The sequence below is a fragment of the Podarcis bocagei genome (assembly GCF_964188305.1).
Source record: "Podarcis bocagei genome assembly, chromosome: 3".
In the NCBI taxonomy this organism is placed as follows: domain Eukaryota; kingdom Metazoa; phylum Chordata; class Lepidosauria; order Squamata; family Lacertidae; genus Podarcis; species Podarcis bocagei.
The window spans coordinates 99,610,505-99,624,475 of record NC_138127.1 but is presented as its reverse complement, the minus strand read 5'-3'; the positions used below and the strand labels follow the sequence as shown (position 1 = coordinate 99,624,475).

At 46.0% G+C, this 13,971-nt stretch overlaps 1 long non-coding RNA gene across 1 annotated transcript in view; it reads left to right on the top strand.

Annotated features, from left to right (window-relative positions):
• The first annotated feature begins 622 nt into the window (after positions 1-622).
• The window catches only part of LOC308584271, a 78,229-nt gene continuing 64,880 nt past the window's right edge, over positions 623-13,971 (top strand). The window contains exon 1 of the long non-coding RNA XR_014006726.1: positions 623-830. This is a non-coding gene — a long non-coding RNA (uncharacterized lncRNA). The remainder of the gene's footprint in view (positions 831-13,971) is intronic.

The window sequence follows — 13,971 nt, the reverse complement described above, 5'->3', positions numbered from 1 at the left end:
CAGTGGCAGCGCCACGGCCACTGCGAACATCTAATTACCACCCAAAGTTTAAACTCTCCCCACTGAGTTCTTGCTTCCCAGCTGAAACATTTCAGGCTTCTGGCTTCCCGGCTTGCAATCACACCCAAATCATGTTCTTTAACCTTTTGCATTTTGGAAGTCGGGGGGGGGGGGTGGACGACTGATTGATCCCGCTGTGCTCATACCTGAAGCTGATCGTTTCCTTTCATTCTCAAAATCGTGTGTGGTGCAAATTGTACATTTTTTTTCAGAGTTGGGAGTTTGTTTGCCCAGGGTGGTGATGGTGTAGAATTAACAGAAAGGCATCTTGCGTTATGTACGTACGCTGGCGTGCATCTGTGTGTGTGAGCCCAAACGTATAGTGTATGTGTGTATCTTTGTGTATACCAGCTCAGAAAAACCATAGGTCCTGCAGTGATGAGGGAACGGGAAAAATCAATACTTGCCATGTAGCATGTAACCAATAGAATAAGGGGAATGATTTATGGATGGAAGGATGCAGTCAGAATCATCTGGGGCCTTGTACAGAGAGGGAGAGGGAGAGAGGGAGGTGGGGGTGAGCCGGACTGCAGTGATTATTCCTACTGTATGGCCAGCGCTCTCTCTCTCTCTCTCTTGCTTTTGCTCTCTCTTTTCTGCAGCAATAACCCCTTTTCTCAAAGCACTGCGGGACATAAGCAAAAGACCAGCAACGTGTGGCATGTACCAGCTTTTATTGCCGGGGCTCAAGGATGACGCTATGTCTCAGGTACACTTCGAAAGAAAAAGAGAACGATGGACTCTCCAGAGTCCGCTCAGTCTTCTCCCAGGTACGTCCGCTCTTAACGTTTGCCATATCGGATGGGCTTCGCGTGGCTAAGATTAAAGAGACCCGGTTTATTGTTGTTGTAGTAATAGTTGTTGTTATCATTCTTATTATTGGGTCATTTCAATATTACAAGACGCCCAAAAAATTAACCACCAAAAAACCGTGGAGACATATCAATGGAAACTCCTGCATGCTAAGATGAGTTTCTGCTGGGCTGCTTAAAAAATAAATAAATTAGATCACCAGGAGAGGCAGCAATGTATTATTTAATGACTGCTATGGTAACTTTGAGCAAGGCAGCGCTATTGTCAGTTCCTGAAAACAAACAAACCAGGGAGGAAGGGTCTCTGGAAGATGCGGCTAGGATGAAGGCTTGGCAAAGTGAAGCTCTCTTTCAGCTGTGTCTCTCTGGTGCCACCTGAGTGCATGCATTTACTCAGGAGTAAGTCTCGTTGGTGGCAGCAGAACTTGCTTGCGAGTAGGTCTGTGGGCTAGGATCGGCACCGTAGGTTTGGATCTGTGACTTGCTTCGTAAAAGATTGTTATAACTGTGCTGCGTGTGGCAAAAGAGCCTGATCAATGCCAAACTGTTTTGTTTTGTTTTCAGTGCCTTCTGTCTATAATACACATATATATTACACACACACATACACACACACATATATTGCTGAGAATGGAATACTCGGGTCATGTTTACAGCCATAGAGTTTGTCGCAAAGTAAGGTCAGAAGTGTGATTTAGACATTTACAAACAACTTACTACTGCGCTCTTTCCCCTTTCTCCTCTCAACCTCTGTACAATATTCAAAAACAAGTCTTCCCAGTCATTTGCCGGCCACGATATTACTGTGAGGTTGCTGTGAAAATTCCCACAGAACAATGGGAGCGACCCTGTCTCAATAGTCCTGTCCAAGTCATTTGTGAGTCTGTCAAAATAGGTCAAAACAGTGAATTTCAGCTATACAATTCTATAATAATATGTAACTTTTATTGACAGCAGGGCACTGTTCAGCCATTTAGGTATGGAAGCTCACAAGTAAACTTTCTGATTAATTTGCCCACGTGTGATGTAAAGATGAGGTCACATTTATTATTATTATTATTATTATTATTATTATTATTATTATTATTATTTGGTTTTCTGCTGAACAGGCCAAACAGCAGCACGGTAACATTATGTTGTGTTGTTATTCTGCTTTTTTCCCTCTACTTCTTCATTATTAAATGCATCAGCTATACAGTTTGCATTCCACTATGGAAGAACAGATGGACATATGGATTTCTATCAAGCAATCACAAATATATATTGTGTATCTATAAGTCTGTCTGTCTAGATCCACACCTATCTCAGCCAATTGCATTCAACAGTAGTCCTACCCGGAGTAGACCCATTGAAGCGAATGGGCACGACTAATTTAGATTCATTCATTTCAATGAATGGAAGGTGGAAGGGGAGTCCTCCACGCTGCAACATCTTGTTGCAGGTCTCCAACAGCAAAAATCAGGTGGCCTAGCAGCTATTCAAAAGTAAGGTAGTGACTTCTGCATACTTTGGGGGGGAAATCCCTAGGAATGCAAAATATGTGCTAGTAAATCAAAAAGAAATGTATTTTAAACCCCACCACTGTCCCAAAACGTTCTGACAAGGACCTGTCAGCTTTCCCAGGCATGTGGACTGCTGAGGTGTCACTCAAAAAGGTGGGAGAAAGTAAAGTGAGAGAGAAAGGAACCACCAACCCACTATATCAGAATAAAATGCTTAGGTTTGGGGCTGGAAGCAGAGCGGGGAGAGGAGAGAAACTTTTCCTTGTTTCCCTTCTTGAAACTCCACCCACCTCAAAGCACAAAGGCTCCTGCTCCAACCTGTTAGATACACCATAACATTTCACTGCTGGTCTTCACTAGTACAGTGGTACCTCTGGTTACGAACTTAATTTGTTCCGGAGGTCCGTTCTTAACCTGAAACTGTTCTTAACCTGAAGCACCACTTTAGCTAATGGAGCCTCCCGCTGCCGCTGCGCTGCCACTGTGTGATTTCTGTTCTCATCCTGAGGTAAAGTTCTTTACTCGAGGTACTATTTCTGGGTAAGCGGAGTCTGTAACCCGAAAGGTCTGTAACCTGAAGCGTCTGTAACCCGAGGTACACTGTACAGCACTGAAGCTTTATATAGCTCATTTCATGTTTCCACATATAGAATCATAGAATCATAGAGTTGGAAGAGACCACAAGGGCCATCGAGTCCAACCCCCTGCCAAGCAGGAAACACCACCAGAGCACTCCTGACATATGGTTGTCAAGCCTCTGCTTAAAGACCTCCAAAGTAGGAGACTCCACCACACTCCTTGGCAGCAAATTCCACTGTCGAACAGCTCTTACTGTCAGGAAGTTCTTCCTAATGTTTAGGTGGAATCTTCTTTCTTGTAGTTTGGATCCATTGCTCCATGTCCGCTTCTCTGGAGCAGCAGAAAACAACCTTTCTCCCTCCTCTATGTGACATCCTTTTATATATTTGAACATGGCTATCATATCACCCCTTAACCTCCTCTTCTCCAGGCTAAACATGCCCAGCTCCCTTAGCCGTTCCTCATAAGGCATCTTACCTTTCCCGCCCCGACCTGGCCACAGTGATCCATGCGACAGTCATCTCCAGGCTTGACTACTGTAACTCGCTCTACGCGGGGCTGCCCTTGAAGCTGTCCCAGAAACTCCAGCGGGTACAGAATGCTGCAGCGAGGCTCCTCACAGGGTCTCTGCCATGGGAGCATATTCATCCAGTGCTTTTCAAGCTGCACTGGCTCCCGGTGGAGTACAGGGTCAGATTTAAGGTGCTGCTTTTGACCTTTAAAGCCCTTCACGGCCTAGGACCCTCGTACCTACGGGACCGCCTCGCCTGGTATGCCCCACGGAGAGCCTCAAGGTCCATAAATAACAACACCCTAGTGGTCCCAGGCCCTAAGGAAGTTAGATTGGCTTCAACCAGAGCCAGGGCCTTTTCAGCACTGGCCCCAACTTGGTGGAACGCTCTGTCTCATGAGACCAGGGCCCTGCAGGATCTGATCTCTTTCCGCAGGGCCTGTAAGACAGAGTTGTTCCGCCTGGCCTTTGGATTGGAGCCAATTTGATTCCCTCCGCCCCCTTTTTCTTTTTTCTTTTCCTTCTCCTGCAATGAGGCTCCATTTTAATATTTTAATGTTCCATTATTTTAATGTTGTATTTTATTTTTGTTTTTAAGTTGTAATCACTCATCTTGTTTTTATTATTGCTTGTAAGCCGCTCTGAGCCCGGCCTTGGCTGGGGAGGGCGGGGTATAAATAAAAAATTATTATTATTATTATTATTATCGTTTCCAGGCCTTTGACCATTTTGGTTGCCCTCCTCTGGACACGTTCCAGTTTGTCAGTGTCCTTCTTGAATTGTGTTGCCCAGAACTGGACACAGTACTCCAGGTGAGGTCTGACCAATATATGTGTTTCATGCGTTGGTAAGACTGTTATTTTCTGCATTATTATTTTTTAATGGATAATTTAGGCTAATAATAATAATAATAATAATTATTATTATTATTATTATTATTTATTTATTTATACCCCACCCAGCTTCCAGCAAAATATTAAAATACAATAATTCATCAAAAAAATTAAATGTTTTCCTAAACAGGGCTACCTTCAGATGTCTTCTAAAAGTCAGATAGTTGTTTATTTCCTTGACATCTGATGGGACGGCATTCCACAGGGTGGGTGCCGCTACTGAAAAGGCCCTCTACCTGGTTCTCTGTAACCTCACTTCTCGCAGGGAGGAAACCGCCAGAAGGCCCTCGGCACTGGACCTCAGTGTCCGGGCTGGATGATGGGGGTGGAGACGCTCCTTCAGGTATACTGGACCAAGACCGTTTAGGGCTTTAAAGGTCAGCACCAACACTTTGCTCTGCCACTGAGCTACAGGGGGTTTAGCTGTGAGTTGACATGTTAAGGATTGTGCTGTCAGATTCTTGTTTCAGTGTCCCCATTTTGTGGAGTTTGCTGTTTTCCTATTATGGCTGTTGTAATATCATGAATGGGGACGCAGGTGGCGCTGTGGGTTAAACCACAGAGCCTTGGACTTGCCAATCAGAAGGTCAGCGGTTCGAATCCCCGCGACGGGGTGAGCTCCCGTTGCTCGGTTCCTGCTCCTGCCAACCTAGCAGTTCAAAACCACGTCAAAGTGCAAGCAGATAAATAGGTACCACTCTGGCAGGAAGGTAAACGGTGTTTCCGTGCACTGCTCTGATTAGCTAGAAGCCGCTTAGTCATGCTGGCCACATAACCCGGGAGCTGTATGCTGGCTCCCTCGGCCAATAATGCGAGATGAGCGCCGCAACCCCAGAGTCGGCCACGACTGGACCTAATGATCAGGGGTCCCTTTACCTTTAACATCATGAATAATATTATTCCTATTTGAAAGAAAACGTATCATTTTTTATCTTATTGTTGTTGTTATCATTCACTTGATTCTTCCACTGCTTTATATCTTTAAGGGGGGAAAAAATCTCAAAGTGGTTTACAGCCTACATTGAAGCATCAGATAAAACATTCCAAGCGGGGGGACGGGCCAAAAAAGCTGTATAGATGTGAATGTTGACCACAAAAAAATGAGCTAGCTTGTTCAGGTGGTTCTCCTCACAGTTCAGAGATCTGCCCCTTTCCTTCTTTTGCAGACACCCCATGATCTGCTACTAGGTGGGAGTGTTGGAGGAGGGCCAGCCAAAAGCACCAACCTCTGGGTCAAGGCAGCTCAAAGATATTTTGCCGCCTGACGCAAAGATGGCGCCTTCATTCCATTCCATGTACAGAACCTGAATGTACTGGCTGTTGAATCTTACTTCAACACTGGTGATGGGATGGCATCATCCACAGCGCCTGAGGAGCATTAGGCTACCCCATGAGGTGAGGGGCAAGCTGTGTGGCCACTGCCTCACCCTGCCCAATGGTAGGGACGGCTTTGTCTTCAAGTAATGTCAAACACTGACTGTTTTCGTCGCATTTCTTAGAATGTTTCTTCTCTGTTTCTGGAACGAATGAATTTTACACAGAGAGAGAGAATACAGCGTGCTTACCCTGGGAGTAAAATAAAAGGCATGTTGAGAATGAGAAAGAAGGGGGAGAGAGAGACCCATAGCATTTTTTTGATATCATAATTGTTAAGAGTATTTCTCAGTGCCAGCAAATATAATCAAAGCCTGTTGTTGTTATTAGTACTTTCGTGGTGGTTTATGGCCAGCTTTAGTGATCTCACTCTTGTTTTTCTCTTTCCCTGTGAAACGGAGTTTCATTTAAGTTTCATCTAATGGATGGGAAACCAAGCAAGCCTTGCTGGTCCCAATTAAGACCTTAAAAAATCATGGCGTACAAAGTACATGTGCTTTAACTGGAGACTCAGCTACATTAGTAAAGAAAAAGCATTTTATAAAAGTGACACCAGATGGCGCTGTGGAGTCCCGTCTCTTGCCAACATGATTTCCCATAATAAAGTTTGCAACGCGTTTTCCTGAAATGCATTTTTTTGGTGTCTCAATTCAGCCTGTATCAGAGAGGAGACTATTTTGACCTGTATGTGTCCTTGTGTGTGTGTGTGTGTGTGTGTGTGTGCACGCGTGTGTGTGTGTGTGTGTGTGTGTGTGTGTGTGTGTGTGTGTGTGTGTTTATTTAGTACAGTGGTACCTTGGTCCGTTCCAAAACCAAAGCGTTCCAAAACCAAGGCGCGCTTTCCCATAGAAAGTAATGCAAAATGGATTAACTGATTCCAGACTTTTAAAAGCAACCCCTAAAACAGCAATTTAACATGAATTTTACTATCAGACGAGACCATTGATCCATAAAATGAAAGCAATAAACAATGTACCGCTCTAGAAAATAAATAAGACAGTATTGTAGATGATTAAAACTAAAATTAGTTTCTTTTCTTACCCGCACTGATGATAGTCATTGTTTGGATGGGGAGCAGGGGCTTTTAGCCATTTCAATCAGTAGCTGAACTTGGTTCCACACAGTCACAAAAACAAATTAACTGAAAAAGCTTCAAAAACAAAAATGCAAAATAAATAGCAAAAACAAAAATGCCAAACTTAATCCGTTCTGGAAGTCTGTTTGACTTCTGAAATGTTTGAAAACCAAGGCGCAGCTTCTGATTGCGGCAGGCGCCCTGGAAACAATAGATGACAGCCGCATCAGACGTTCAGCTTCCAAAAAACATTCGAAAACTGAAACACTCTCTTCCGGGTTTTCGGCGTTTGGGTACCAAGGCGTTTGAGAACCAAGGTACCACTGTACACTGATATCTTGCCATTCCTTTTAGGAGCTGAAGTGGCGTGTATTATTCCCCCTTCCTCCTGCTTTTATCCACACAACAACCCTGTGATGTAGCTTAGTCAGCAAAAATAAGAGAGAGACACTGGTCCACAGCAATTCAATGAGCTTCATCGCTGAGGGAGGATTTGAATTCGGGCCTCCCAGCCGCTAGGCCAACACTCTCACCATTCTTGTGTTGTTTTTCTTAGCAGGCAATTTCTCGTGAAGCAAGGGTGAAGACCACTGCTCTCCCCTCACCCTTTATTTTCTTTTTAAACTGCAACATCTCAGGTGTAGGTTTACCTAGGTAAAGGTAAAGGTACCCTTGACCGTTAGGTCCAGTCATGGCCGACTCTGGGGTTGCAGCGCACATCTCGCTTTATTGGCCAAGGGAGCCGGCGTACAGCTTCCGGGTCATGTGGCCAGCATGACTAAGCCACTTCTGGCAAACCAGAGCAGCACACGGAAACGCCGTTTACCTTCCCGCCGGAGCGGTACCTATTTATCTACTTGCACTTGGACATGCTTTCAAACTGCTAGGTTGGCAGGAGCAGGGACCGAGCAACGGGAGCTCACCCCGTCGTGGGGATTCGAACTGCTGACCTTCTGATCAGCAAGTCCTAGGCTCTGTGGTTTAACCCACAGTGCCACCGACGTCCCATGTAGGTTTACCTAAGTGAACACAAATACTGGTACAGGTTACACTTCAGGTTACAGACTCCGCTAACTGGGAAATATTACCTCAGGTTGCGGCATTCATCTCGCTTTATTGGCCGAGGAAGCCGGCGTACAGCTTCTGGGTCATGTGGCCAGCAGACTAAGCTGCTTCTGTCGAACCAGAGCAGCGCATGGAAATACCGTTTACCTTCCCACCGGAGCGGTACCTATTTATCTACTTGCACTTTGACATGCTTTCAAACTGCTAGGTTGGCAGGAGCTGGGACCGAGCAACGGGAGCTCACCCCGTAGCGGAGATTCGAACCGCCGACCTTCTGATCGGCAAGTCCTAGGCTCATAGCCACTGCCAAACATCTAGCAGTGTTTCTCAACCTTGGGTCCCCAGCTGTTGTTGAACTACAACTCCCATCATCCCTGACAACTGGTCCTGCTGACTAGGGATGATGGGAGTTGTAGTCCAACAGCAGCTGGAGACCCAAGGTTGAGAAACACTGGTCTAGAAGCAGAGAGTTCCACAGGGCAGGGCCTGGAACATGAAAGGCTTGGTCCCTAGTGAAGGCCAACCAAATCTCGAAGGTGTGCAGAATCACCAGAGGTGCCCTATCATAGGATCTTAGCAGTCAAGGTGAATTATAAGGGATCAGGTGGTCCTCAGGTTACTTTGATCCCAAGTTGACAAATGCTGACAGATTCTCATGAAAACTCTTACTTAAAAAAAATCACAAACTGTTGTGAAGATGGGGCAAACTGAGCTGAGGACTGATTAGAAAAGGAGAGAAACCCAAACTGAAAAATACATCCAACTATAATTATAATAAGGGACACGGGTGGCGCTGTGGGTTAAACCACAGAGCCTAGGACTTGCCGATCAGAAGGTCAGCGGTTCGAATCCCCGCGACGGGGTGAGCTCCCGTTCTTCGGTCCCTGCTCCTGCCAACCTAGCAGTTCAAAAGCATGTCAAAGTGCAAGTAGATAAATAGGTACCGCTCTGGCGGGAAGGTAAATGGCGTTTCCGTGTGCTGCTCTGGTTCGCCAGAAGCGGCTTAGTCACGCTGGCCACATGACCCGGAAGCTGTATGCCGGCTCCCTCGGCCAATAAAGCAAGATGAGTGCTGCAACCCCAAAGCCGGTCGCGACTGGACCTAATGGTCAGGGGTCCCTTTACCTTTTATAATTATAATTGTCAGAATTTTTAACCTTGAAGTTTGGAGTTCTTTTGTCTTAGAAAAATAATAATCCCGATTGAGACCTCATCCGGACTTCCTTTTACGCCATGTTTCTAGGCACAGATCTGTGCTTCAAAGCACTGTGTCTCAGCACTTTTTCTCCCCAGCGCTTTCCCCGTGAAAAACCGCTCTTTAGTGCTGAATCACTTGGCTGGTTGGTTGGTTGGTTTTAACACAGGCAAGCATTCGCTAATGGCATCTCTCTCCCTGCGCCTTGTAGTAGCGCAGACTGCCAAACCTGTTGCACTCAAATGGGTGAAGCAAAATTGCTACGCTCGTTCTTTAAAGAAAAGGAACATTGTTTTTTAGTTGAGAAGTAGCAAAAGGGACGTAGGTGGCGCTGTGGGTTAAACCACAGAGCCTAGGGCTTGCCGATCAAAAGGTCGGCGGTTCGAATCCCCGTGACGGGGTGAGCTCCCATTGCTCGGTCCCTGCTCCTGCCAACCTAGCAGTTCAAAAGCACATAAAAGTGCAAGTAGATAAATAGGTACCACTCTGGCGGGAAGGTAAACGGTGTTTCTGTGCGGTGCTCTGGTTCACCAGAAGCGGCTTAGTCATGCTGGCCACATGCCGACTCCCTCAGCCAATAAAACGAGATGAGCGCCACAACCCCAGAGTCGGTCACGACTGGACCTAATGGTCAGGGGTCCCTTTACCTTTACCTAGCAAAATATGCTTAACCCCTTTCCTACTGAATGTTTCACTGCCCTGACCCCCCCACCCCCACACACAACACAACTGCTTCTGCTCTCTGTGAGGTTCAAGGTGTGTGTTTGTGATCTGTAATCTCACAGAAGCAAAAAGAGATGGGCATCATTTGGAGTGGAAAACAGCAAGTAAGGCAAGGGTTAAGCTCCCCTCCCTAGGCTGCTTTTCTTCTGAGAAAAGTTAGATTCGGAAGAATATCCCCCCCTCCTATTATGTTTTACAGTGGTACCTGGGTTAAGTACTTAATTCTTTCTGGAGGTTCGTTCTTAACCTGAAACTGTTCTTAACCTGAAGCACCACTTTAGCTAATGGGGCCTGCTGCTGCTGCTGCTGCCGCACCGCCAAAACATGATTTCTGTTCTCATCCTGAAGCAAAGTTCTTAACCTGAGGTACTATTTCTGGGTTAGCGGAGTCTGTAACCTGAAGCGTATGTAACCCGAGGTACCACTGTATTGTAATATTATTGGTGTTGGCCGCCCTGAGCCCAGCTCTGGCCAGGGAGGGCGGGGTATATATATAAAATATTATTATTATTATTATTATTATTATTATTATTATTATTATTATTATTATTATCCAGCAACATCAATAATGAGAGGGCCCAGGGTTAAACAGAAGTAGAGTTCTCCAGCAGGTATCAAGACCACGGGACTCAGCTATACAGCTGCAAACAAAACATTTTCAGCTTGTTGTAAAGTGCAATATACAAATACGACACTAGATGGCGACTAGATGAGCTACGGCAAATCCAATGCATTTTTCAAAACTTTTTTTAAAAAAAAAAAACATTTTTCACAGCGTTTTTCATATGTGTGCAGATTCCACCCAAGATGGCGTCGGTAGAGTCTGTTGCATCAGCAGCAGCTTCCAGAAAGCAACTGAAGCTTTGAGTGCTCAGCTTGCCTGCCTCAACCTTCCTGTTGAACTCGTGCTTATTCTGACTGTCCCCACGGTCTACATACTGAGGTAGATGGAACAATGGTCTGATTCTGTGCGACAGCTTCTTATGCTACTCTATTGCTGATCTGAGCTTTGGCCCAGATTAATGGGTTGTGTTTAGTGCTCTGTTCATGTAGTTCCACTGGCACAGTGGAACTTCGGTTTCCTCTCCCCACCGCCACGCAGTGGCGTAGCGTGGGTTGTCAGCACCCGGGGCAAGGCAAGTAATTTGCGCCCCCTAACCCGTGGATTTGCGCACCCTAACCCGTGGATTTGCGCACCCTAACCCTAACCCCCAGATGTTGCGCCCGGTGCGGCCGGCCCCCCTCTGCACCCCCCACACTACACCGCTGCCCCCACATACCCCGAAAATTCAGAGCTGATGTTGAGGGTGTACAAAGGGCTAAGCAGAGAAAGCTCCATTCTGCACACAGAAGTCCATTGCGCCAACGAAGTTGCAGCTCTTGATACCTCCCCAATGTTGCCTCCAATGTGAGGCCCTGGTGGCAACTGTAGAATAGAATAGAATAGAATAGAATAGAATAGAATAGAATAGAATAGAATAGAATAGAATAGAATAGAATTTATTATTTATACCCCGCCCATCTGGCTGGGTTTCCCCAGCCACTCTGGGAGGCTTCCAACAAAGTATTAAAATACAGTAGTCTGTTAAACATTAAAAGCTTCCCTAAAGAGGGCTGCCTTCAGATGTCTTCCAAAAGTTTGCTAGTTGTTTTTCTCTTTGACATCTGGTGGGAGGATGTTCCACAGGGCGGGTGCCACTACCGAGAAGGCCCTCTGCCTGGTTCCCTGTAAACTCACTTCTTGCAGTGAGGGAATCGCCAGAAGGTTCTCGGCGCTGGACCTCAGTGTCTGGGAAGAACGATGGGGGTGGAGACGCTCCTTCAGGTATACTGGACCGAGGCCATTTAGGGTTTTAAAGGTTAGCACCAACACTTTGAACTGTGCTCGGAAATGTACTGTATAGGGTGTTCAAAGTTGTGGGAAGGGTGGGGGGGATTCATTCAAATTGGCACACATTCAGCTCCCCAATTTTCCCAGCTCCTTGAGTGGGGAATTCTCCTTTGCTCTCTTCTTAAAAGAAGCCATTATCAATCCATTTGTATTTTGCAAAGGTAAAGGTACCCCTGACCATTAGGTCCAGTTGCAGACGACTCTGGGGTTGCGCGCTCATCTCTCTCTATAGGCCGAGGGAGCCGGCGTTTGTCCGCAGACAGCTTTCCGGATCATGTGGCCAGCATGACTAAGCCGCTTCTGGCGAAACCAGAGCAGCGCACGGAAACACCGTTTACCTTCCCACTGGAGTGGTACCTATTTATCTACTTGCACTTTGACGTGCTTTCGAACTGCTAGGTGGGCAGGAGCTGGGACCAAACAACGGGAGCTCACCCCGTCACGGGGATTCAAACCGCCGACCTTCCGATCGGCAAGCCCTAGGCTCCGTGGTTTAGACCACAGTGCCACCCACAAACTTGGGTGCAAAGTAATTGCTAGTGGGCTGTTAACGGCTCATTTTGCTGGTTGGTCGGGGAATGTTCAGCCCAGTCTTTTTATCCCAAGCAAGCCACCCCAGAAATCTTAAAGCCCTCCCCTCCTTTTGCTCCCTCGATTATCCTTCAGCCATTTCCTGGCACCCCCCATTTTTCACCTCTCCTCTTCTCTTCTATTCTCCCGATATGAAAGATAAAGCAAGGTATGGATTCAAACAGTTGTGCAGGCACCACCCAATAAACCACTACTAATTGTAATGGATTTTTGTTGTTTGTTTCTTCTTCCAACGAGATTTCCATGGTAACATTTCCACATCCTATTGTCATGTTGGGGGGGGGGGCGCAGGCGGTGTTTGCTCTCTGAGAGGGTTAACTGTGGGGCAGCAAAGGGCAGGCAATTGGTCAGCCTTTTATTTTCTCTGGTCCTTCAGCAAAGGTTAGTTGAGGTCACCAAAAGCCAAAGGGTAATTACTTTTTCTCTACAGGGTTAAAGTCGCGCAGATTGCGATTGGGACAACTGTACGGATGACCTTCGGTTCTCTCTCTCTCTCTCTCTCTCTCTCTCTCTCAGTGGCGTAGCGTGGGGGGTGCAGGGGGGGCCGGCCGCACCGGGCGCAACATCTGGGGGTTAGGGTTAGGGGGCGCAAATCCACGGGCTAGGGGGTGAAAATTACTTGCCTTGCCCCGGGTGCTGACAACCCACGCTACGCCACTGCTCTCTCTCTCTCTCTCTATCTTTAATTTTCGTTATTTATTTCCTTCTTCTTTTTTTAACCAAGAGCAAATAGCAATAAGTGTGGCAGGCAGGATAAAGAAGCTGGAGATGATAGATAGATGATAGATAGATAGATGATAGATAGATGATAGATAGATAGATAGATAGATAGATAGATAGATAGATGATAGAGATAGATAGAGATAGATAGATAGATAGATAGATAGATAGATAGATAGATAGATAGACATAGATGATAGATGATAGATGATAGATAGATAGATAGATAGATAGATAGATAGATAGATAGATAGATAGATAGATAGATGATAGATAGATAGAGAGAGATAGATTTGCAAGTTAGGCCATAGCATGCTTTTTCAGTACGCTATAATCTACTAACAGCCCTGTTTGGTGGAAATTTTTAATGTTTGATGTGTTATCATGTTTTTAATAGTGTATTGGGAGCCGCCCAGAGTGGGAAACCCAGCCTGATGGGTGGGGTATAAATAAGTTGTTGTTGTTGTTGTTGTTGTTGTTGTTGTTGTTGTTGTTGTTGTGATGTCTACAAAGAAGGAGGGGTCAGTTCAGCAAACCCTAGCTGGAAAAGGTTGAAGTGCAATTTAATACAAAAAACCAAACAAAAAGAACAAACAATTTGCTTCATTTATATTATTATTTAAAAAGGAGCTGTTTTATTGCTCTATGACATCACCTAATTGAATCACCATAAGCTGTATTCACTGGGTGACATCCCATCCGCACCAATCATGTAAAGCCATGATACCGCTTTAAACAGTCATGGCTTCCCCCAATGAATCTTGGGAAGGGTAGTTTGCTAAGGGGGCTGAGAGCTGTGAGGAGGCCCTTATTCCCCACACAGTGCTGCGTTTTCCCAGGGGAAGAAGGATCAACCCTTGAACCAGGCGGGCAGGCTGGTGAGCGATATTTGGCAATCTCCCCCCCCCCCAAAGCTAAACTATGGGCAACCCCCCCCCAAAAAAAAAGCTCAACTCTGGGCAATATCCCCCCATTTTCTT